This window comes from Chlamydotis macqueenii, chromosome 1 (genome assembly GCF_036417535.1).
Source record: "Chlamydotis macqueenii isolate bChlMac1 chromosome 1, bChlMac1.mat, whole genome shotgun sequence".
In the NCBI taxonomy this organism is placed as follows: domain Eukaryota; kingdom Metazoa; phylum Chordata; class Aves; order Otidiformes; family Otididae; genus Chlamydotis; species Chlamydotis macqueenii.
In genome coordinates this window covers 149,000,611-149,023,945 of record NC_141556.1, presented here as the reverse complement: position 1 = coordinate 149,023,945, position 23,335 = coordinate 149,000,611, and the positions used below count along the sequence as shown (strand labels likewise).

At 44.7% G+C, this 23,335-nt stretch overlaps 1 protein-coding gene across 1 annotated transcript in view; it reads right to left on the bottom strand.

The window, feature by feature from the left end:
• Positions 1-4,752, bottom strand: part of NCK2 (NCK adaptor protein 2) — an 88,355-nt gene extending 83,603 nt beyond the window's left edge. Inside the window, exon 1 of the mRNA XM_086769709.1 lies at positions 4,502-4,752. The gene's annotated coding sequence lies outside the window, so the exon portion shown is untranslated. The remainder of the gene's footprint in view (positions 1-4,501) is intronic.
• Between the last annotated feature and the right edge of the window lie 18,583 nt (positions 4,753-23,335).

Genomic DNA, 23,335 nt, shown 5'->3' with positions numbered 1-23,335 from the left:
AGCAAACGCTATCCACGCTGCTTCCAAGGACCACATGTTAGACACCTGCTGAAGTGACAGAAGAAAGCACCCTGCCTACCAAAACAGCACAACCTGCTGAAACATGATGCTAATGAGTTACTACCTAACTATACTTTTAAAAAAAAAATAAAAAAATCTTCTTGGAAACAAAGTTTATATTTCATTTCATTTAAAAATAATAATAATAATAAAGGAGGTTTCCTGAGAAAATTACTACCTGAATTTGTAAACATACTAAATATACCATGTTTTGTCTAATAAAATTTCAGCTCTACTCTGTATCTCACTACCTGTTTTCATATCAGCCTCTACATTTCTGTGTACTCTGCAGTCAGTAACTTAGACAAATTGAGGAAAACTCGATTAAAAATGCACCTGTATCATATTTTATTTTGAATCGGTATTTTGTCGTGTTTGAAAGAGATAACTAACACTTTTGAGCATTCAGATATCTACTGAGAGTCCCAGCTCATTCATCCCACTGACTAATCAATATTAGTTACATGTCATCATAGTAATACTTGTTAATGAGATCAAGACCAAAACCAGCACAACAAACCTACAGAAGGAAAAAGCCTCTCAGCCACAAAGTCTGTTTCTACAATTTCGAACAACACTGGCTACACCAGCACGACTGAGCTTCCACTCTAACAGACGTTTTTCTCAGCACGAGTATTTCTAAAAACTTTACTGACCTTGGGTTACTGTGCATAGCTGCCATAATTTCAAATGCAATGGGTTGCTATTCTCTAATTAAGATTTACTCCTCTGCACCCAAATTCCTAAAATTTGCAATACTCTATTAAAGCTTAAAAACATACACTGCCAGGCCACCTCACTGCACGCAAAGTTATTCATGCTGGTTTTAAAATACCAACTCACTTCATTAATGGTGAGAAACAAATTCATTTGTTGTGTCACATATATTTAATGGAATATAAAAATATATATTTAATATTTCAATGCACTTCCAATTTACTCATTTCATTAGCATTTATGAAACAATTAAGAATCCTTACGATGGGTAAAAAAAGGATTACTCCAAGAAAAAAAACAACTTAACACTTGAAAGAATTACTTTACCCACCACTGAACACAGCAATGGTTTAATTGGGCAGAACACTGATGACTACATTATTATGAGGAAACTAATGGGCCTAATTGAATCTGCAAGAAAAATTTAAATGGAACTACCTAAAACAGAAACGAACTTAAGCTACCTGGGCCAACATTCATAAATTTGCAAAGCAAAACAAACAGAAAAGTCATTTTTTTAAAAGGTGTAAGTCACCAAGCTCTCATGTAGCACATTTTTCAGAAGACTGGACAACTGTGCACCGGTTAAATGACAGCACAGGCCTCACTGACACGCTTTAGAAGGAACAAACAATGCTATTTCCCACATTACAAACCCCAGCCCAGTTCTCTCTGAAGGTCTTCCACTTCAGGAACTAATAAGGATTCTTGACTCTCACTCTGTGAAAACTACTGTTGTACAGCATTTCTGTACACCTAGTAAATAAAGCGATAAAGTGTGAGTTTATTGCTTCAGTAGAAGCAGAAAGCAGCTTTCCTGCAGAGCGCCTCAACTCTCCGCCTCTTCACCCTGCCAGATGACCTACTTCAGGGGAGCAGGGTGTCCAGCGACGAGCGCTCAGCACCTTACTCCGGATCTGACCAAACTAACCGAAACACGGTGGCATCTATTCTATGATTCTATCTGGTTTCACAGACCACTTTCAGCTATCTAAAAACTCCTTCAAACATCTCTAATAATTCCCCAGCAGCAATCCTCCTTCCTCAAAACATAGAGCACGGGGTAGGGGGGAATACCCACGGCTTAGAAACCATCAGTCCCTCAATGCAAACAGGAAATATTTTCTAGAACATACGCTTCAGATTCACAGATGCCTTGGTTTTTATTTCAAACCTGCAGCAAGTAAATTGATACAGCACCTGTCTCCATGAGTCTGGAAGCAGCTTTTATGCTCAAGGAGCATGAAAAACACAGATACTCCGGGTAGTTGTGCTGCTGCTCAAGACCATGACTAGCAAACAAAGCTATCTGGGCACCACTTTGAGTTGCTACTGTTACAGTTTTTACAAAGGAAAGCTGCCAGCACTAGGAAGGAGTAAGGTACCAACAGCAACACAAGGTACAAAAAACCAAAGGCTGGAAAAGAAGCAGATGCCACTGACCTTATCCCTCTTCTTTAACTGACAATAAACGCGAGGTGACACGTAAGAGTGCAAAAACCTTTCCTTATGCTCCCAAAGCCAGTCAGGAAACCAAAGAAGAGAGGAAGGGAAGATAATAAGTTCCCTTTCCACTGCGGTAACAAGCCAAAGGCTGAAGTTTTGAATTTATCATATATTCAGTAGCAAGGATTTAAGAAAAAGAAAAAAAAAAGGATTATCCAGACCATCAAGGACTAACTCTGTTGTTGGTTTTGGAAAAATACAGCAAAAGAGATTTTGCGTATCATTATGTCACAACAGCCATCAGAAATGTCATCCGGCAGAATTAAAAGGCCAATACAACAGCTAACATTGCCACGACAGAACGACGGCGATGACGGTTAACATCATAACGAGTCTGTATCTGTTTCATGGCCTATATAAAAATATTTGCTAATTACAGTCTTGATCGTTGTGGTACAGGTGCCTTCTATCTCTACATTTATTCACTGTTCCCAAAAGAGACATCTTCTGTCGAAGTCTCAAGAAGCAAGTCAGTTATGAAGATAAAGTGATCTGCTTAACTGCTTAAACAGACCTGGGTCAGATAGAGGATTTTGATTTCCAGAGTTGTGAAATTAGTATTTCTAAGCAACATTATTTTACTTCAGAAGTTATAATCCTAAAAATGTAACATTAATATCATCTATATGGTGCTGACTGCTTTGGATGCCTAAAAAGTAGTGGCAAAACAAGTACTTTCAAACAGAGATTCTTCCTGAGCTCCTACCCAGCGAGCCTTTTCAAATTCCTCCATATTAAGTTACCAGTCCACGCTCTCGATGATACAAACCACGCATGGTTAGGCCATGAAAATTTGTTTTTACAAAGGCCACTACCACATTTCATGAAAGAGAAGTCTAATTCTCCTACGTTGAGCCACTACAACAGCAGCAGCATGTTCCTCGGAAACAAATATTGCATCACAGCAAGGGAAGAAACACGGCTCGGCTAAAGAACGCTTTAAAATCTTGCCGAGGTTCAGTAAGCATTGAAGTTTTAAAGTAACAAAAGAACACGACTGTTCCGAGTTAAATGCTTCATGTAATTCACAGCATAACCCCGATACATGCAGAGGGCCACATGCACTGTAAAAAAAAACAAACAAACAAACATAACAAAAAACAATCAAACAACAGTGGGAGACGTTAACGTAGGAACCAGAGTCGAGAGGCACTCAAAATGAGCCAGTCGCAGGTCAGACAGAATTACAAACCCGAATCCCGATCCGACAACTTTATCCGAGGTGGGCCACGGTGCCCAGCCTGCCAGCAAGGGCTACCTGCTAGTGTGGGCACATTTTTAAATAAAAACAGGATGAAGACTGATAAGCTTAAGTAATTTTCCTCCTCAAACACCCAAGAACGTGCTTTACCGAGCCGCCAGTACACGAGGTATAATTTTACCTTGTTGGGTTTTTTGTTTGCTTGTTTGTTTTTGGGTTGTTGGGTTTTGTTGGGTTTGGTTTTTTTTTAAGCTTTACGTCCTTTACCTACATTGATATCGACCGGGGGCACATCGCACCGCGCTCCTCAAGAAAAACCCCGGCTCCAGCTCCCATAAAGCCGAAAGCCGGGAATGGAACGAAAGAAAGAAAGAAGCAGAAAGAGAAGGGGGCCCGGTGTGGCCCTACCCTCGCTTGCCCGCCGGTCCCTGCGCGGGGCGGCGCCGCTCCCGCCCGGGAAACTTTCCGGTTGCGCCGCGCTCCGGCCGGGAGGCGCTGCCCGCCCGCCGGCTGCCCCCGCCGGATACACCGCCTCCATTCGCCCGCCGGGCCGGGCCGGGCCGGGCTGGGCTGGGCCGGGCCGGCCGCTGAGCCCCGAAGGAGGCGGCGGGGGGGGGGGGGGGGGGGGGGTGGTGTCCCGGCTCGCCGGTGCCCCCCGGCAGGCACAAAGCAGAGGCTGTCACACACACACACAGCAAGGCAGCAACTCCGGAGAATGAGGAGCCGCCCCCAACACCCCCCCGCCGCAGCTGGACGTGGCACACAAACACACACCCCCCACTCCACCCCCCCCGCCCCCCCCCCTTCTCCGGTCCCCCGCACCGCCCCTGGCAGGTACGGGCCGTCCCCCCTCCGCGGGGGTGGCGACGGAGCCTCCCCCGCCCAGGTGACACCCGCCCCTCCCCCCGCTCCCGGCAGCCCTTCCCCCCCGCCGCCCCCCGCCACAAGTTTACGGCGGGGCCCCGGCCCCCGCTCCGGTCCCGGCCCCATCCCTGTCCCGCCCGCGGCCGCGCTTACCCCCGGCCGGCCGGCAGGCGGGGAGCGGGGCAGGCGGTGGCAGGGAGGCTCCCAGCCCAGGCGGGCTCCGCTTCTTTGTCTCCTCGGCGGCGGCGCCCGCTCGCTCCCCACTCCGCTTCTCTCTGCCCTTCCGCGGGCGGATGCGGGCCGCGTCCTCCGAGAGGGGCCGGCTGGCTCCCCCCCACTTCCCCTTCTTCCTCCTCCTCCGCTCCGCGCTGGACGCGTCCAAGGCCCCGGCCCTCGGCGGCGGCAGCGGCGGCTCCGCTCCCTGCCTCCCCTCAGCTCTGCTGCGCCCGGCGGCGGCGGCGGCGGCGGCCCCTCCCCCGCCAACCGCCCGCCCCCCCCGGCACAGGCACAGCCCCCGCCCCCGCCCTGCCCTTCCTGCCGCTGCCGCTGCCGGGATCGCGCGGGAGGAGCTCTCCCGGACTCCCCCTCGCCCGTCGGGAGGGCCGCCACTCGCCACTCGCCCCCGCCCCAGCGCACGAAAGCCGGGCCGGGCGGCTCCCTCCCTCCCCTCCGCTCTGCCGGGGCTGCGGGCTGGCACCGGGAGGCGGGGCGAGCCCTGCCCGGCGGGAGTGCCCTGACAGCCCCCTCCCGTCACACACACGTCCTCCCTTCAAGCCCCGGGAGACCCGGCACTCCCGGTACAGCGAAATCGCCCGGGGAAAGTCCCGGCGAGCGTTGAAAGAAAAGGGAATGGGGAAAGCGAGGGGTGCGCACTTCGGGGCCGGGCTGGGGGAACAGAACCGGGGAGCGGCCGGGCCGGGGGCACGGAGGAGCCGCCGCCGGGAAACTTCCAGCCATGGCATCAGGGCGCCTCCGCCGCCCATTGGCCGCGGGCCGTGACGTCACGCCGGGGCGCGCGGGGCGGCCGCGGCCCCAGCCCCAGCCCAGCAGCAGCGGCGGCGGCCGGGCCGTACCGGGCTGGGCTGTTCCCGCTCGTGAGCCGGCCCCGGTCTCCACCGCCTCAGCTCTCCTCCCCCCTTTCCGCCCCGGGGCGAAGTTTCAGCCTCAGTGCCCCGCATGTTAACCGGGTTGGGCGGTAATTTTTTCTTACCGGGGCTCGGCGCCTACCTGCCCAGGTGGTGTTCCCTCAGGAGAGGGCGGCAGCAACGCCAAGCCACCGTTTTCTTCCAAAATTGAGCCCCGTCTCCGAGTGCGTCGCTGGGTCGGGCCGGCCCCTCCGCCCCCCGGCTCGTCGGAGAAATGGGCTTCCCCACGGGTGGTTAAAGAGGGCGAGCGGAAGGCTCCCGCGGAGACCGGAGGGGTCTCCCGTGGTTAATGGTTATAAAACCGTTAACCTTTCCCAGCATGGCGGCTTCCAAACAGAAGGGTCTCGTGCATTACCCGTACTGGTTCAGTCTCTCCTCAGGACAGGTTTCTTGGCTTGGGAGGCAAGGCTCTGCAACACCCCCTCTTCCAAATCCAAAATGAAGGCAGCCACCCCATTGTCTTGTTTGCTCTGACCAAGCTGAAACGAGCATGGAGACCGTTGGACAAAGATTTTCAACTCTTTAAATGTAATTATTAAAAAATGCGTACTCTGAGATCTTCTGTGCTCCTACTTAAAGTAGTTCAGAAATCGTCAAGTAACACCCTCTTCCCCTTTTTAACTTTTACTCATTCTCACAGCATTTAATTGATGATTTGGGAAGCCCCAAGCGCCTTTCACATGCCTGTGAGATCAACCTGAAAGGAAAATGCGGCTTCTTCTTTCTTCCAAGAAAGACTTTGCATGCACCTCAGGGAGGAAGAGAAAGCCCCTTTCCCTTCCAGGCGTTTCGTGCACACATTTGACTTCGATTCAGAGAGGTGTTAATCTTTCTTTTGAAACAATAATCCTACCGTGCGTTTTTAGAGCTGGAAAATATTTGGGGTCCCTGCTGCCTCCACCTCACTGTGCAGTGGTCAGGCCTTGCTCCAGCCTGCAGAGGCACAGGCTGAATTTAAATGGGATTGATCAGATACAAGTCTCTGTTGTTCCTGGAAGAAAATGCACTGTGGGAGCGATAATGGAGAGGGGAATTATCCCCGCTCTCCTTTGCATTTATAGCACACAGATAGGTTTCCTTCTCAGTTTTGTCCCTTCTTACCACACCCTTGCTCATTCCACCCTACAGAAGCCTACCACTTTGTTGTTTTTCCTCCAGCACGATTGAGTTGAGGATGTCTAGGGGAAGGTGACACGACCTTGCAGGATTTCCAGGCTAAATTAGACCTCTGAAAGTGTTTGGCTCCATAAGACACCGAGTGAACAGTAGATCTCAAAGCTTTCCAGGTATCTGGGAAAAAAATGATAAAGCACACCTAGCTTTAGCAGATTAATCCTAATAGGATTTATGGAAGATGAAAGTTCTAAGGAGGGATTTGGATGAATACATTGTCTTTGGGCAAAGGACTAATTTAAGGACTCTGAAGCATATTGTTGTTAAATATACTTAATTACATTAAGAAATTATCCATTAAAGCTGTTTTTTCCCGAAACTGTGGCTTATGACGAACAGAGAACACTGCAGAAAGGGTTTGTAAGGGTATGTTGAAGTGTGTTCTAAGTGCCAGACTGCTGAACGGATCCTTAAGTTTCACCAGCAAAAAGAGACCAAGATGTTGCCCTGAGTAGTATTTCAAAATGTTAAGCCTACTGAAATATTAATGTACACTTTTTGAAATGTCATAATTAGCTCTGGAATAACTGTTGTTAAGAAGAGCTGACTGCTTGTGATTTGAGTGAGAATTACATTCTAAATATGAGAAGATGATAGATTTGAGGGAATCTGCATAGAAATGAAAGCGGTAGATGATGTGGCCGGCACGCTATTTTGTGTAAAGAAAGTAAATATGCAAAGCATGCACTTTTTCATATGCATAAGAGCAGTGCAGTCCTCAGAAAATGTATACACAGGAGAGACGAGCATGAGTATTTCTCCCAGCCTAAGGCTGTAGCTGTATAGTAAAAATAAAAGAAAAAAAAATGGTTAAGCAATAGAAAGATGCCTCTTTGTCTTTGGCAAAGAAACAGCCTGCCTCATGCTGCTGCTTCGAACAGGGTTACGTGCAAACAACAAACCCAGAGGTTGCATGACAGACTTGTTTTGCAATTACATAATGACAGTCAATTCATCTTGATGTTCATATCTTGCACAAGAGCCTAAAAAATCATGTTGTGTCTTTTGGCTTGCATTTCTTTATTTTTCTTCATTCTTTCTTTTTTTATGACTACTTATTTTCTGTCCTCCATGCAATGCTGCTTGTGCTTTACCACCCACCCAGCGGAGCGGTGGCTTCCTCAGGATGGGCGTGCGGCCGTAGTCTCCACCACAGATGCCGGCTGTACAGATCCAAACCACACTAACGTTTTTACACCCCATCATGGCAAGGAGACGATTGCCACCTCCCAGATCGGGCTCCTTCCACCTTCTGCACAAATACCTGATCCTTTCTCCAGATGCATCAGGTTTTCTCACCAGCTGCGGTATATGGAGCAAGAGCTAATACTCATTCCCATAGGCCGCTAGGAGACATCTTAGCAGGGATGTGAGAAGAAGGAGGGATTGGAAAGTCGTTTAAAAATCTAAAAAACTGCATTGTCAAGTTCAGATGTGGACAGCAAAGTTTGGTCACTCTGTGTTAGCTCACTGGGGAGAAAATACACCTAAATCTAAATCAACCTGTTTGAAAAATCGCTGCTCCTGCTTTTCAACACTGGCTTCTAAAGGCATCGATATTTTAATAAACTCCATTTATACACGTGGGGTTGTAATACTGTTGTAATACACAAACAGATGGAGAGGTAAAGAAACACTGGGTAGTCTGGAAGAAAAAAAGGTGATTTTTAATTCTCTGTAATCTGAAAAAAAAAAGATGTTCATTTTAATAACACCTTTCAGAAAACTTCCCAGCCGATGATTCAGTTAATTTTAAAATATTGAAAGCAGTGTCAGTGTCTTTCCTCTCTCTCTCTCAAAAAAAAAATCTCCTTCTTAAGGGGTTTACATCACTACACATCATCTAGTTTCTGTTAAAAGCATATGCTCGATTCCCATGTAGATGAAGGGGCATTACATGACGGCTACCAGGGGAGAACAGATCCCAAACACTCAATTAGTTACTGCTGAGTCACTTAAGTATATTTGCACAATGATTCTAATTCAGCCTGACGGTAACGCAGCTGCTTTTCTCACTTGCTGCATGGCTGCTGCATCTTCAATGACATTTATGAAAAATGTTCAGGGGGAAGAACATGTCCTTAGAGCTCAAAATACATCCGAATTCTTCTCTTCAATGGACGAAAGCTACCCAAAGGTGCTGTAAAACTGCAAGCTGAATCTATCAGCAGATCACATTTTATTATGACAAATTCTATCGTTATCTTTTGTAGACAGTTGCTAAGATTCAAAGTATTTATGTAAGGAAAACAAACTGGTGTTTTGGGTTTTGGAAATGTCAGGGCCCTTGATTCTCCTGTTTATTTAAAAGTGAAAGTGTGCTGAGGGACATCTTTTGAACTCTATTCAAAGGTTAAAACTGATCTTTCAAACAGTTTTGAAATTCAAAATATTGCTGCTAAATGGTTGGACTCAGCAGTGTGATCTCCATTTTGCATTTAAATACCAAATTCTGTCCAGAGCTGGCTGTTCTGCACACTGCAGAGATTCGGGCATTGCATCTTCCAGCAATGAGGTGCAACCGTCTCAGGGGAGGAGCACAACCCCCTGACACGTGGCAGGGCTGTGCAGGAGTTCATACGCAGAGTATAGCGTCTCACCGCCAAAGTAGGTTATGTCGGCGAAATGTAATTATCCACCCTGGACTTTGCCCAGGACTGCAAGCTGCTATTTCCTTCTCATGGGGAAAAACATGCAAGGAGAGGCAACAGCAGAGAAACAGAGGAGCTTTTCTCTTGCTTGGAGATCCAGTAGACTGCATGACCAATGTATGGATTGCAAAAGCCCAGGGACCGGTGCTTTCTTTGCTTGGAAGAGCATTTTTCAAGTGTATGTAGTTATATATCCCTGCCAACGGAGAGAAGCTCAACACGGTGGGTCCTCAACCTATTCAAATTCCATGGCAGCTTCCTTGGGGACCCACCAGCTGCAACCTTGCAGCATCTATGTGCTTGGACAGAACTTCTCTGGCCCATCCCAGCTTGGCATGGCAGCCACAGTCTGGGGAGGTGGGCAAAGGGACATGCTGTAGATCCATAGTTATGTTGGTGGATCCTGTTGACCTTGGGCAAACAGAGCAGAGGGACAGTGGTACTGATTTGTGCCAAAAGGCTGGAAAAGCAGCTGCAGGTTGTGAGTGAAGGCAACACAACGATCCTGTAAGTTGATGCTGACCTGGGTTTAAGTTCCTACTCAGCTCTGTAGTATGTGCCTACAGCCTTAATTACCAACTTCAAATGCGAGAGGTGACTTCACCCTTAAGAGCTCTAGCTGGTGTCAGAGTTTCACAAGCTAACAATACTGTAGTTGGCTGCAAACAAGGAAACAAATGCTCCTTATTAGCCTTCCCATTTCTAATAACTGATGACTAATTATAGGCCCTGCCTTTGAAAACTGTATTGCCAATTATTATCGTGTTGTTGCTGTTGTACAAAATATTTGGTATCTCTGAGAGCACCAAATCCAAGAAGCATAAAGCTAAGCAAGAAGCTCAACCTTCAAACAATGTTTTCGTCCTTCATGACTGCCAGGGAAAGTCTGGAAGCCTGATCCCAGTGAACTTAGAAACCTGTAGATAAAAGAAAAATCAATGTACTTTTAAATCAGGATTTTACATTAGCTTCATGATTGGTGTCCTGATTGAATTTTTGAATGTTTGAGGTTGGCGATTCTGAACTAGGTCAGATACTGTAAGTAGTTTTCTGCTATTATATGCTGTCATGAAGTTTACCTTCATGCAACGTTTCCTATTTGAATAGGTAATGCAGACTGTTACCGACCGGTACACAAGATTTTAGTCTACAGTCTGCACAGATGTACAATCCACACAGATCAAACATCATCTACAATTTACACGGGTCATAGCCAAATCTGCTTTGTCTGGTTCAGAAAATATGAAAGTATAGTCTGTATGTTACCTTTCAATCTGGAATTAAAAGACAAAAATGACCATAACAGAAGAGTGATCTCTAGATGACTTTCCGTGCACCTACATGATCTACAATAATGGGGTAGAACACAACGGACGTACAATAACAAACCAAGACTCCTGATGAAAATCTTAACTTCAAGATGTTTTGTATGGTCAGTTTTTAAATTTCCTTATTAATGTTAAGAGCTTATGATCTCTGTACTTAAAAAGTAACGTCATTCTTGTTTTCTAGTGAGAAATAGGTTTAAAAGGAAATACGTAAGCAGGTGTGACTTTAAAATCAGCATTTGGATGTATAAGATGATGGATCACTGTTTTCAGTAGAACTGCTACATAATTATTGTCAAATACAGAGCACTCTGGTATTTTGCTGTCACTCAGCAAGTAACCTCAGTCACCACTGTGGAATTAATTGAATGGTACATCAGTACAATCAATTGCTGCTCTAACTAATTAAAATTAGAATTAGCTGAAAGAAAAATAGTATAAAGAAGTAACATGACTGAAAGATAAATTGTCCTGTGACTCCGTCAGCTATAATTGCAATTGCTGAATGATTGTACATAATAGAAAAACTGAATACAAGACAGCAATATAAAAATCACTGGTCAAATACAAATATTGTAAAAGAATCTGGAAACACTGAATTGTTAAATCATAGAAGGAGAAAATTTTAACTATATAAAATTATAAATACTGGTTGCTAACTGAAATCAAGATAAAGTAAAATTTATTTTAAATATTGATTGTCTTTTAAACAGAACTCATGTTCTGCACAGTTAATGATTTTAAGGAACAAACTTAATTTTTAGTTGTTGCAAAAGAGCTGAAAAAAAATGATCAGGTTGCAAAATACAGTTACGAGTTTCTTGGGTTTGGGTGCGTTTTTTAAATTTTAAAGCAATCCCTTTTTAAGCAGCTGTTGCACAAAGACCTGGCAATAGCAAATGGCTGAGCATATCTAACCTCAGATCTGCTCTGCTACCATTCTTTTAACTGATCTCTAGTGCATACAAGAATTGTCTAAAGACAAGAGAAATAATTCAGAAGCAGTGTTCCCAGCCTTTGTTTTCTGTCACTGTCACCCGAGTGCTATATAGCTTTAGCTTAGCTGGTAAAGCTTTGGCAGTTTAGCATTCCTGTCTTTTATAAGATTATAGTAATAGTTCACCGAGATGATGGAGGGCTAATTTGTAGATGTAAAGCACAGAGGGCATCGTATACAGCTGGTATATTTTAGTGTTGTGACTTGTAGCAGCAAAGTCAACTCTGATTTAGCTGAAAAATCCAGCGCTCCACTGAAACGTATCAGGTGCTATTTTTTCTGCACAAACTTTCGGTAGGTCTGTTGTATTTACAGTTTTGACCCTCATTAGCCAAATACCTCTGTCATGCTAACATAAGTCAAGGGGTGTTTATCTGTAGTCTGTGAACTTACATGGGCATATGAAGCAGAAGAGTCTGGACGAGCGTCTGAGCTGGTGCCATCCACCAAAAGTAGAGCAATTTCTACCCTTGGCAAGAAATAGGCTATTCCAGACCAAGGATCTGCACAGTTCCCCAAATTCCTGATTTGAAATATCACAGCTCTTTCAATGCCAAACCTCTCTTGAGTGGAGATAGCTCGCCTTAGCTACAAGCGCACGCTCTGCTGCCAGGCCAGAGGCACAGGAAGTCGGTGGCCACGTGCTGCTCAGCTGCTGCACGAAAATGCAGTGGTCCGATGCAATAAGGAGTTATTTGACCTGACACTAATAACCAGTTCTATTCCAGGTTTGAAATTTAAAGCATCAAACACACTGGCGTTTAAATGGATGTGAAATGAGTGATTTCTTACAAACTTTTATATGGTGTTTTCCTCCTTTTCTCCTGGAGGGTTTTCTGCAGAGCTCTCCACCGCAGCATCCTTCTGCTCTCCTGGGATTTCAAATTTGATTGGTGAGGTCCCTAGCTGACAGGGCAAAATTCTGTAAGCAACCTTAATTGCAACTCATTTACTTTCTGTTCATACTGCTAGGTTTTCATGGTCCTTTTTCACAGATTAATCAGGGAAAAGACTGTTTCCTCTGCCTGCATCTCACAAAACGGGTTCATTTACTTTCCCTTCAGACCACAGGGAACCCTGCAGAGGGTCAAGGCTCAAGTGCCGTTGCCTCTGCAGCCCCCCTTAAAGCCCTTGCCAGCACAGCTATAGCTGGCTTGCCTTCCCTTGCCATCTGCTGGCTTTGGAGCTCCTGTGAAAGGGTTGAGGCAGGAAAAATGCTCCGCACCATGGGAGGGTGGGTGGGAAAAATGATAACGGGGAGTGGTTGCATTCTCCCCATTCCTGTCCCAAACCTCCTAGTCACTGGGCCCTCTCTACTGAAATATCCTCCGGAGGGAATTCCTAGGAAGTATCCAAGCTAGAGGGAATAAATTATGCCTTTAGGTCTAGAAGTTATGCTTCAGGTAGGTCCAAAGATGTTGTGAACTGGGCTTTGTGCTGGTCCCCACACTGTTCTTTGCCTGGTGCAGTGTCTCACATCGCAGTGCAGTGTGTTTTAATTATATCCTCCCATAACAGGTGCCTAACGCTGCGCTGCCTTGTGCTTTGGTGTCTGTAACTTTGAAATTGTTTACGGAAAAGCTCATGGCTCTCACTGATTTCATCTGCTCCTGCAATTTCACTGTGAGTCATCCAATATGATCTGTACTTTGTTTTGGTTACAGACCAAACTGCCTGGATCGCATCTTTTGTTAGGTGGTAGGCAAAAGAAGCAAGCAAATAAAAACTTTCTTGCTCTCAAAGCTGCGGAAGCACACTTTAAAATGTATACTCTTCAGCTTTTTTACTAGGAGGTAAATAAAAATAAGCCTGCCATGGCACTTGTAATAGTGTTCATTTTGGGTTACGAGTTATGCATACCAGTGGCTGGCAGTTCTGAGTGTTTGCTATCTCTGAAATTTCCACGTATCCCCATGTGGGCACCCAGAAATCGCATTACCCACCCTTGGGAAAGTAGCGGTGTTGTTACACTTTGCAGGGCGGTGATGAGGCTTGATGAATGTTCATAAAGCACTTTGAGATCCACAAAGGGAAAGCATTGAAAGAATAGTAGTCTTGTGTTTTTTTAGTGCTTCTAAGTAGCCTAGGTCTACTTTCAACGGCATTCAGAGTTTTTTTTTCTTGACTGGATTTGCGCTACACTGCTTTGCCTGTGAATCCTTGTAAGGGGTATAACGGGGATGGCAGGATCGCTACAGCAGTGCAGCATCTACCCATTTATATTTCAATCTTACACCTGACTTGATCTTTCAAGGGCAGTTGGTAAGAAGCAGAAGCACACAGCAGAGCCTGAAAGGACTGCAGAGGGAATCTGCTGAGATGGGTACAAGCACCCGGTCCCCTTCTAGCCCAGAGCTTCACTTGGAGCCTTTAACCTGTAGGACAGAAATAAATTCAACCTCACGCTCTTCTGCCAAAGCTGAGCCTATTGAGAGCACTGATTACAGTGAAAATCCTTAAACTACACTTGCAGGGAGAACCCTTTTCCTTTTATGATTTGCTGAAGCCAGGAAGTCACTAAGTGAGTGCAGCCTTTTCTGAGCAGGGATGCTGCTGACAGGCAACATCAGTGTTGGTTTTAAGAACAACACATTCAGGTGCACCGACCAGGCTAACAGAACAAAAAGTTATTTTTCCCACTAAAAGTGGCATAATTACATCCATTACTTTATCAGAGTTGTTACCTTTGCAGTTGTAAACAAGAAAGCCTCGCCAAATTTTCACTCAATGGGAAAATTCTCTATGCTTTCATAGCAATACACCAGAGACGGTACATAATGGAAATGTTGTCATGTCAATGTAGCTGAAAAAGAGAGGAAAATGGCTGAAAAATTAACTCTCAAAATACTTTTTTCTTTAATTTTCCTTTTTCCTTTTCCTTTTCCTTTTCCTTCTCCTTTTCCTTTCTTTCTTTCTTTTCTTTTTCATTCTCTTTCTCTTTTCCTTTCTCTTTCTTTTTTTCTTTCTCTTTAATATAGAAACATACAGAGAAAAGGAGTTCTATCTCAAATTGGCCTGTATGTCTTTTTTTTTGCTATAATTTAAGATTTAGGCCTATAGTAAATCCACTTGACTTTTCAGTTCTAATTTCCCACGTGCTTCTTGCTTATGTCTTTTACTGGTGCTGCAAAAATAGACTTGCGGACATGCAGATATCATGGAATTAAAGGTAACATTCTGCATTAGCAGAATAAAGGAGTTTGGAGAATATGTCTGCCAACGAATTTCTCTCAGTTAGATAAATGCTGTTCTATTTTTATGTATCTCTGGGTCAAAGTATGATCTGCTTATGTGCCCTCACCCCTCAGTTCCTTGCCTTCTGAAGGGCAGGATGGGCAGAAAGGTCTTGGTACGCTATAAATCTGCTTGGTCTCTGCTGCCTACATACATCAGCTGAGCTAACACCAAGAAGGAAGCAACCTGTCCCATTCAGAGCTATATTTTGGCCCGAGTTCTTTTCCTGCAGCAGTGCAGAAGTGTGTGTGTTTGAACTGCTTCACCTGAGTCCTCTTTAATTCAGATTAATTATTTACTGACCAATAACAATTGATTATCTGAAACAAAGGTAAATATTACTCTAGACATTTGTGGTTTCCCTAAGGCTAATTCTTAGATTAAATCATAAATGTTCATACTCTGGGAGAAAACGTCTATTTGAAGCTAGGAGAGCATGAAGGTATCCCCAGCAGCCACCATTTCGGCTGTGTGTGACTATTTGGACAGCCACCTATGTTCATACTGATTTATTTTTTTCTGATGAAGTTGTATCGATATTCTTCATTCTTCAGGTCTCTGCTAGTATTTTCACTGGAAGAGGTGTTCAATGCATACAAGCAGTACCCAAGCCCAGAGCTGGGCATGGTGCTCCCTGGAAACCACACAGGGAGCCTGTGGGTGCAGCCACCAAACTGCTCAGCTCTGGACGAGGAGAAGAGGGGACAGTGTTCTGCTTACAGCAGCTCTGGCCCTGACTTGGACCCTCCCCTTTGACTCACTAGTGTGGCATAAAGCTATGTAGGTTTTGCCATTGTTTGTTTTTTTGTTTTTATTTCCGGGTTGTTGCACTGAGGTGGTTCAAGTACAAAGCCAATGCATGGGTGCCAGTGTCACCGTGAGATCCAGGGTGGGACTGTGCATTGGCAAGGGCATGAGAAGGCTGAGACCTCCAGCTTTGAGGTCACAAAGCGGTTATTTCGTAGAATTATAGAATAGTTTGTGTTGGAAGGGACCTTTAAAGGTCCAACCCCCAGGACTCCCCAGGACTTGTGAAACCAGACCCTTGGGGCAAAAGGGTCACAAAAACAGCACCCTCAACCAGCACCTTCTGCAAGGAGCTTCTGTAGCCTGACTTCAGGAGATACAGGGCATGAGGATATCTTAGAGTTCCCACCCCTGCTCCTCTGGCCAGGACAAAGGGAGCCCAAATTTGCTTTGCTGGGCATACAGTCTCTGTTTTTGTCTACATTTAGTGACTCCCTCCTTTCCATCTGAGTTCCTGACACATTAAGCAGTGACACTACACACCCTTTCTCTAGCCCCATTAATCTCGCCTTTACCTTCAACAGCAGGAGAGTATTTGTAGTCAAAGCTACTGCATAACCATTGTGGATCCATCCTCTGGTTTTGTGCCTGCTCTGAGGAAGCTCGCTGTGCCAGGCTCTCAAGGTAAATGAGACTATTTTTGGGTTGCGACCAAGCCCAGACATGACAAGAGCATCAGGTCCCAGTCATGTGCAGGCGCAGAGCTGGCAGCGTTTAGAGGCTTGTGAAGTCAAACAGGAAGGTATGGATTTGTGATGTTTGGCACAGGCATCTTCTTAATAATACATAAGTCTTTTGTTAGTCACTTAAACCTTTCATTGGGTCAAGCCCTAAGCAGCTCATTAAATTGCAGTCATACACTCAGGAAGCCGAAGCAATGTCACATAGAGCCACTACCCCCGCATTGTCCCCGCTGAACAACTGCAGGAGTGTGGTGAACCATCTTTAACCACTAAAAATACTTCCTGCAAACTATTTCATGACTACTTGAAAGTAAGATGTACATTCTTGATTTATGAGTGATTGAAGAATCAGCCTTCCACTCTCCCTAATTTTCTTGAATATTTGGTTTACTGTTTGAGCAGCTGCCTGATTTTTTCAGATTAAATTGATAATTTTACTTAGACAAGAAAAAGTCTAGTAAAAATGGCTTGTTTTACAGATTCTTACATATTAGGAACAAATCCTTTACGTATTTTAGGTGGAAGTGGATTTGATGAAGAAACAAAAGTTTCCGAGTGTCAGCCTTAGGCAATAGCATTTTGTTGTAATAGACAGCTGCAGAGAGGGAGGTAGAGTCTATATTGGGAAATTATTGAAAAATTGCAGCCAGGGAAGAGGGAGGCTGCATGTAGGATTAGCAAATGAATTCCCCTAGCTCCTCTCCCACGAATACATCAGTGGAACGTGGATGACCCTAATTCTGGGAGGGAGAGGCAGCACGCAGTAACCCTACCCCTCCGCCCAGCTCCCTTCGCTCCCAATAACTCCCCCAGCCCTGGAGAGCAGGAGCCCTGGCTTGTCCTGCCCTGCGGCCGCTGCCGGCCCAGGCAGCGCCAGATGCAGGAGCGTCGCCTCCGCATTTCACTCCCAGACTGAACTGCTCCTCCTAAGTTTATGTGTTTGCTGTTATTCTTAAATGCTCTTCCCAGCGCTCATTTTTCAAGAAAGTGGACATATTCTGATCCAAACGCTTTGGTGTAACAAAGGATTTTAATAACACTTCCATCAATTTACCGCTTGCTAAACCAACAGCATAATCAGTATGTCCAATAAAGGAACACGTTCAAGGGTGATGTTCACACTAGGATGGTCTTAGAAGAACTAATAAGTATACAAGAAACAATTTATTTGGGCACATTTTTAGATATTTTGCCTCCTATTACAAATGACGTAGTGATGCCGTTTAGAATATAAATGACTAATCAAATATGATCACAGATTTCTTCATTTTCATTAAGTCTGAGGAAATAAAATATACTTCCCATAAAACAAGACCATGAACTACAGACACATCTCTTACAACTCAGGCAGGTAAAGAGAGAAGACATCTCTACATTGAGTGTATATACTGGAAGCCTGCATCTCTTATTCATACGCAGGGAAATTTTGCTTCAGGTTTAAGTGCTCACTAGTTCAGATATTAGGATGAAGAACCAGGTCTAAAATGTTAAACCTGTTGGTTAGAATAAACATGTACATGTTGAAAACTTAGGTCAGAAGATCAGCAGGACTAGACTGGTGCTGTACCGCTGCAGCGCTATAGAGTGAGGATACGAGCACCGGTCATGTTGTCTGGATAACTTTAAATTACAGCCCCACTTAAAGCAATAGGCTTTTCCTCGTGATTTCCTGTAAAATGTCATCTATATGCTTAGCAGCACATGAGCAATAATAATACAATTACTAGTGCAGCATGAATTAATTTCTGAACAACTGTCTCCTTATATGAAAGTTCTCTTGGAGGGGAAAAAAACAGAGCAATAGGCAAAATCCACTGCATTCGCACAAGGCCGGGACGCTTGGGCTGCCCGTGCAGCTGGAGAGTTGTAATCCAAATCCTCTCTGCACGTGACCGGAGAGAGCTCGGAGCTGCTTTGCCAGGCTCTTAAGTACAGCCTTTCCCAGGGAGCGAGCAAGATGGGAAGGCTGCCGGACTCGCTGCAGCCGGACTGCAAACGAGTTTCTTCGGGTGCCCAGCCCTGCTGCCTGGCCCACTCCCAGCCATCGGCAGGCGAGCAGGATCCTGGCACCGGGACCATGGGAGACGGGGTGCTGGGGTGCACGTCCTGGAGGTGGAGGCCAGGCCTCCAGGGAAGCTCTGAGGGCTCAGGGATCTTGACTGTCCCTCTGAAAAACCATTTTATCAAAGTGACCGGATGCTGGTAACATGTAGTTGTCCTCTTCTTCAGCAGAACAGCAGCGCAGCCAGGGATCGCAGCTGAAACGGCTTGGGGTCCTTGGGAAATGGCGTGCACCCCAGCTGATCTGATGGGGCGGTGAGGGCCTTGTGCAGCTCCTCTGCACTGTGGGTGAGGACAGGGTGACCGCAAGGCCAGCCCCAGTTGACCTTGCCGACAGTCTGTCCCCTGGCTCAGCCTGCACAGCACGATTAATGCAAAATCACAGTGCGGTCAACCCTGCCTTGCCGACAGCTAAATGGCACAGCGCTTGCGAGCTGTGCAGCACGTCCCTGTGAGATCTGCCTTTCCCCAACACACCAAGCCCTCTGCACAGGGGTCCCTGGCCTTGCTCCCATCTCCAAATTGCCCTCTACACCAGGCTTTGGGGAGCAGTTGGGGAAGGCCCTTCTGTGTGTAGGTGCGGAGGAGCGGGGTGTGAGGGCTCCTGCGCATCCTCCCGCCCCAGCACCGCTCCCATGCACAGCCCGATGCTTGCCGTACAGATGGAGTTTGAAAACACGCAGGTAAAATGACCGAAAATAAACCATCCTCTCTAATACCGATATAACTCTTCAGTTTAGTCTAAACCACTCAGCCAAACCACAATATTTTGAGAAAGAGAGTAAATGTAAGTACTCATGTCCTTACAGCCGGTAAAACAAAATAAAATAAATGCAGCAGGCAGCCAGTTAGAATGGACAAACAGTCCTTTGGGGAAGAATTTCCCAAGCCAACCATTAAATTTAATACATTTTTCCCTGCTCACTCTAGGCTCCTAAAGAAAGGATAGCGCTTGGGGGATGACAGGGGAACTGAGGAAATGAGATAAAAAAGCTATAGAAATTGAATTTCCTCACAGCATAATTCTTCCATATACTGCGTAAACTTTCCTTACCTAAATAAATACTCTGGGGCACACAGGTTTTTGCATATCCAGTGTGACTCTGATGGTAACCTTTGCCTATGCTCCAGCTGCCCAAGAATCTCAGAAAATACTGGTACATTTACATCATATATACTCTCTTGAGCTAGACAACAGTTGGGAACCACAAAATCCCTCCAAACATTTGAAAATACTGAAGTCTTAAACAAAAAAGAAAAAGAAAACAAAGCAACCACCCCCCCACCCCCAACCTCCAGCAATCACCCACCTTATCCAGCTCTGGCTGTAAATTATTTTAAATATTTAAAGAAAAAGATCTTTGGTCTTTTTGGTGACTTGACCATAAACACCTCTGCCTCTTTCCTTGTCAATGTTTAATTGATTCTGCCTGAACAGGCCGCCTATAAGCAGAAAAGAAAATAATGAGGTAATGAGAAAAATGTTTCAGACACTTAGGCTGTGAAATAGCAATGTAAATATCAGCTGTAGTTGCACTATGTAGTACATTCAATATATACAGTTCTATTCATTGCTGGAGTATCCCATGAGGCAGGTATACTTTATGTACAGCTACATTTAGGACAAAGAAATTACAGCGTACAGCTGTTAGGAGACTTGCCTTTGATGAAAAAGCAATTCATTATCAGAGACAAAATTCAGCACAAAGCTCCTTATTCCACTGCTCCCACCCACTGTCTCAACAGGAAGATAAATACTTTTACATTCATAAAATAGGAATTAAAATTATTTTGCTTCAAGTGCTTTTGATGTCTCTGAAGTATTAAAAAATAAGCCAATCTCTCAATTTCTTACCTTACCTATAATCTAAGTTAATCAAAAAATCCATCCCTTAACCACTAACCCTACATGTGTATTATACAGCAGCACAGGGACTAATAGCATCAGCTCTTGACAGGTGGAGATGGGTAAAGTCTTACCTTTTTGCTCTACCAGAGCTGGCCTTTGGAGAGTTTGGTTTTAATCTCACTTTTCTCTCTGGTAAATGAACAGCTCAAATCAGATGGATTGCCTTGAAAGGAATTAATTTATTTTTTCTCCCTGAGACTCTCATAAAGATCTACTTTCCATCCTTGAAAGAAAAAAAAAGTCTAAATAGAAGCAAAAAACAAATAACAGAGCACGAGCTGTGATTTATTCAGTCCAACATCGAAGAATCAGTTCTTCACTCAGAACTGAAGATGGAGAATTTAGAAACAAATTTGCTCCTTTCATTCAAAGACAAGACCATGAATCATTACTTGTTTATGTACAATCTATCTTACTATACTTTGTGTAGAGGAAGTGCTTTCAACCACACGTTGCTCTGCCTGACCTGTTCTTGTTCAGATTTCGTGTCCTTGTCATTGACAATAACAGGAAATAAACATAGTTTTGTAGTATTTAAATTGTTTCATCAAGAGTATCAATTAAAAAAAAAGATAGCTTAAAGTTAACCTGCTGGGAAGAAAAAGTATAAAAGCCATCACCCATATAGATTTTTTTCTTTTTCACTCTTCAGAGTGGTCTTCAGTCTTGCATCCCTGGAGTTAATTAACTTTAACAGAATTTTGCTATCCCCTCACTTTTATTGTTAAAAATAAAGTCTTCCATCGTAAATTAAGACCATCATAAACTGAATCATAGACTTCAGCTTATGATTATTTCTACTATTGATAATGAAAAAGTTCTGTGTCGTACTGGAACAAATCCCACAGCCTTTTAAGTTGCCTGCATGAATAATCTGCGATGTCTCCTATTTAAAATGTTTACTAACATTGTCTCCAAATTTTGAAAGCCTTGCGAATTTGAGAGGACAATTTCAATTTATTGCATCCTAAAGGTCTTCGCAGGACCAGGAATAAGAAAAGTCCTCATCTAAGTGGCAGGGAAGAGACAGCTCCAGGCCCACTTGCAAACCCTGCAGCAGCTGATGGTGCCTACAGGGGCTAAAGCCCCTTCCACGCTGCTTTTCTCCCTCTCCTCCCCTCACACATCATCTCTGCTGGGTGACTAAAGACCATATTCTCGATAAAATGTTGTCATTGAAGATACTGGAAATACAGTGGGACAGAAGGTCAAAGTATATTTTTGATCCACTGACCTGAAAATTCAAACCAAATCAAAATTATTCATTTATAGTACAAAGAGATTTATATGGCTGATGCTGGCTGCGTGCGTACTTCTGCAGTCCTCCTGACCAAGAAAATGCCATCACCTTCATAGCTTGGAATAGCATAAGTGAATTTTACAATTAGAACAGGTATATGCACTAGCATCACCCAGGTATAAAAACAGTTGTAGTCAGAGAGAAAATGCTTTTTGATATTTTAAAAGAAGTAATTTCCTTTGTTGCAAACATTGAAGAGTGCACCAGAAAAGGTGCTTGTGCCGTCTACCTAAATTCCTTCCGTCTCACATAATAAGGGACAAAACCAGTGGGAAACTAGCTTTGGGGAAATCTATGAATAAAGGTAGTATTTAAAGAATTCAGTTCTGTGAAATGCTCTCTGCAGTCTTTTTCCTATCCGGGTGAAAAACGTAACATCGACTTGGGACAGCCTATAGATGAGGACTCTATTAAGAGATATTTAAATCAAGATGTGATTTCAACACTTTCCAACTTCCCCTACTTTAGAGAGTGCTCTTTTGGCATGGACTGAAGTTATAGAAGTTGTAATAAATACATAATTTTAAAACGTCTTATATAATTTTTAGACTATTTACTATATATTAGCAAAATGTGACCCTTGAAAGAACAGAACAGAACCAAGGATTGGAAAGAACAAAACCAAGGACAGAAACACAGCTCTCCCACAAGATTTCCATCCCTGCAGGATCTGGGGAAAACAAAAAAAAAAAATTGCATTGACTGCTCTAAGATGCAAATATATTGGAGAGGATTGGAGCAGAGGCATGTTTTTAAATAGAGATGTCCCTGGAGAGAGACAGTTCTTTGGACTGCAGTATTCTGGCATCAGTGCTTAGGGACAGGGGTCAGCAAGCTTCCAAAGCTCTTCTTATGGATGACATCTGCAAAACAGATAAAGCGTGGTGCACCTGCATTTGAGGCAGGGGGCTGAGCAAGAGACGTCTGTATGGTAAAAGCTCCTTTCCCAGGTCAGGTGACAAATGCCACATGAAGACCTACAGCGCCATCAGGGCAGAGCAAGTTACAGCTCCGTTCCTTCCCCCGCAGCTCCATCCCTGGACATAAATGTCAAAAGTACAGACTGTGTCTCCAAATGCAGTCTAACACAAGAACTATGTTTTGAAAAACTGCATTTCCAAGTGGACCCCGTTAGAATTTTGTTTCCCCAAAGTACAAGGACAACAATGTTACAAAAATAGAGTAAGAAAGATGAATTGGAATAAAACATTTGAGTGGAAACACTGAGTTGTTTCCATGACCAAAGGGAACTAATTTATTTACTTATACATTCTTTGTAATCTCATTTTCTCCCATGTGACAGCCAATGACTCATCGTTTGTTTACTGATGAAGAAAACATACTTTCTGAAATCTGTACATGGAGAGATCTTCTCCGGACAGTCCACATTCCTCCCACGCCCAAAAGTGGGCTGAGCCTCCTCCGTGGCGCCCGTCTCATACATCCGCACAGCCCCGCGGACAACAACACTCAGCATCTTGGGGTCAGCAGGGCAGGGAGAGGTGGAGGAGATGCACCCGCACAGGTGCTGCCCATAGGGACCACTTAGGGCAGATAAGGCAGCTTGGGCTTGCTTGGCTTTCCCTGCAGGGTTTCCCAGCCTCGGTGGTTTGAGGACTTTCTGGGCAGAGAAATGTAATGCTGGCAACGCAGCAGGAAGAGCTTGGAGCCAGCTCTGGTATGCTCTGTCCTACTGTAT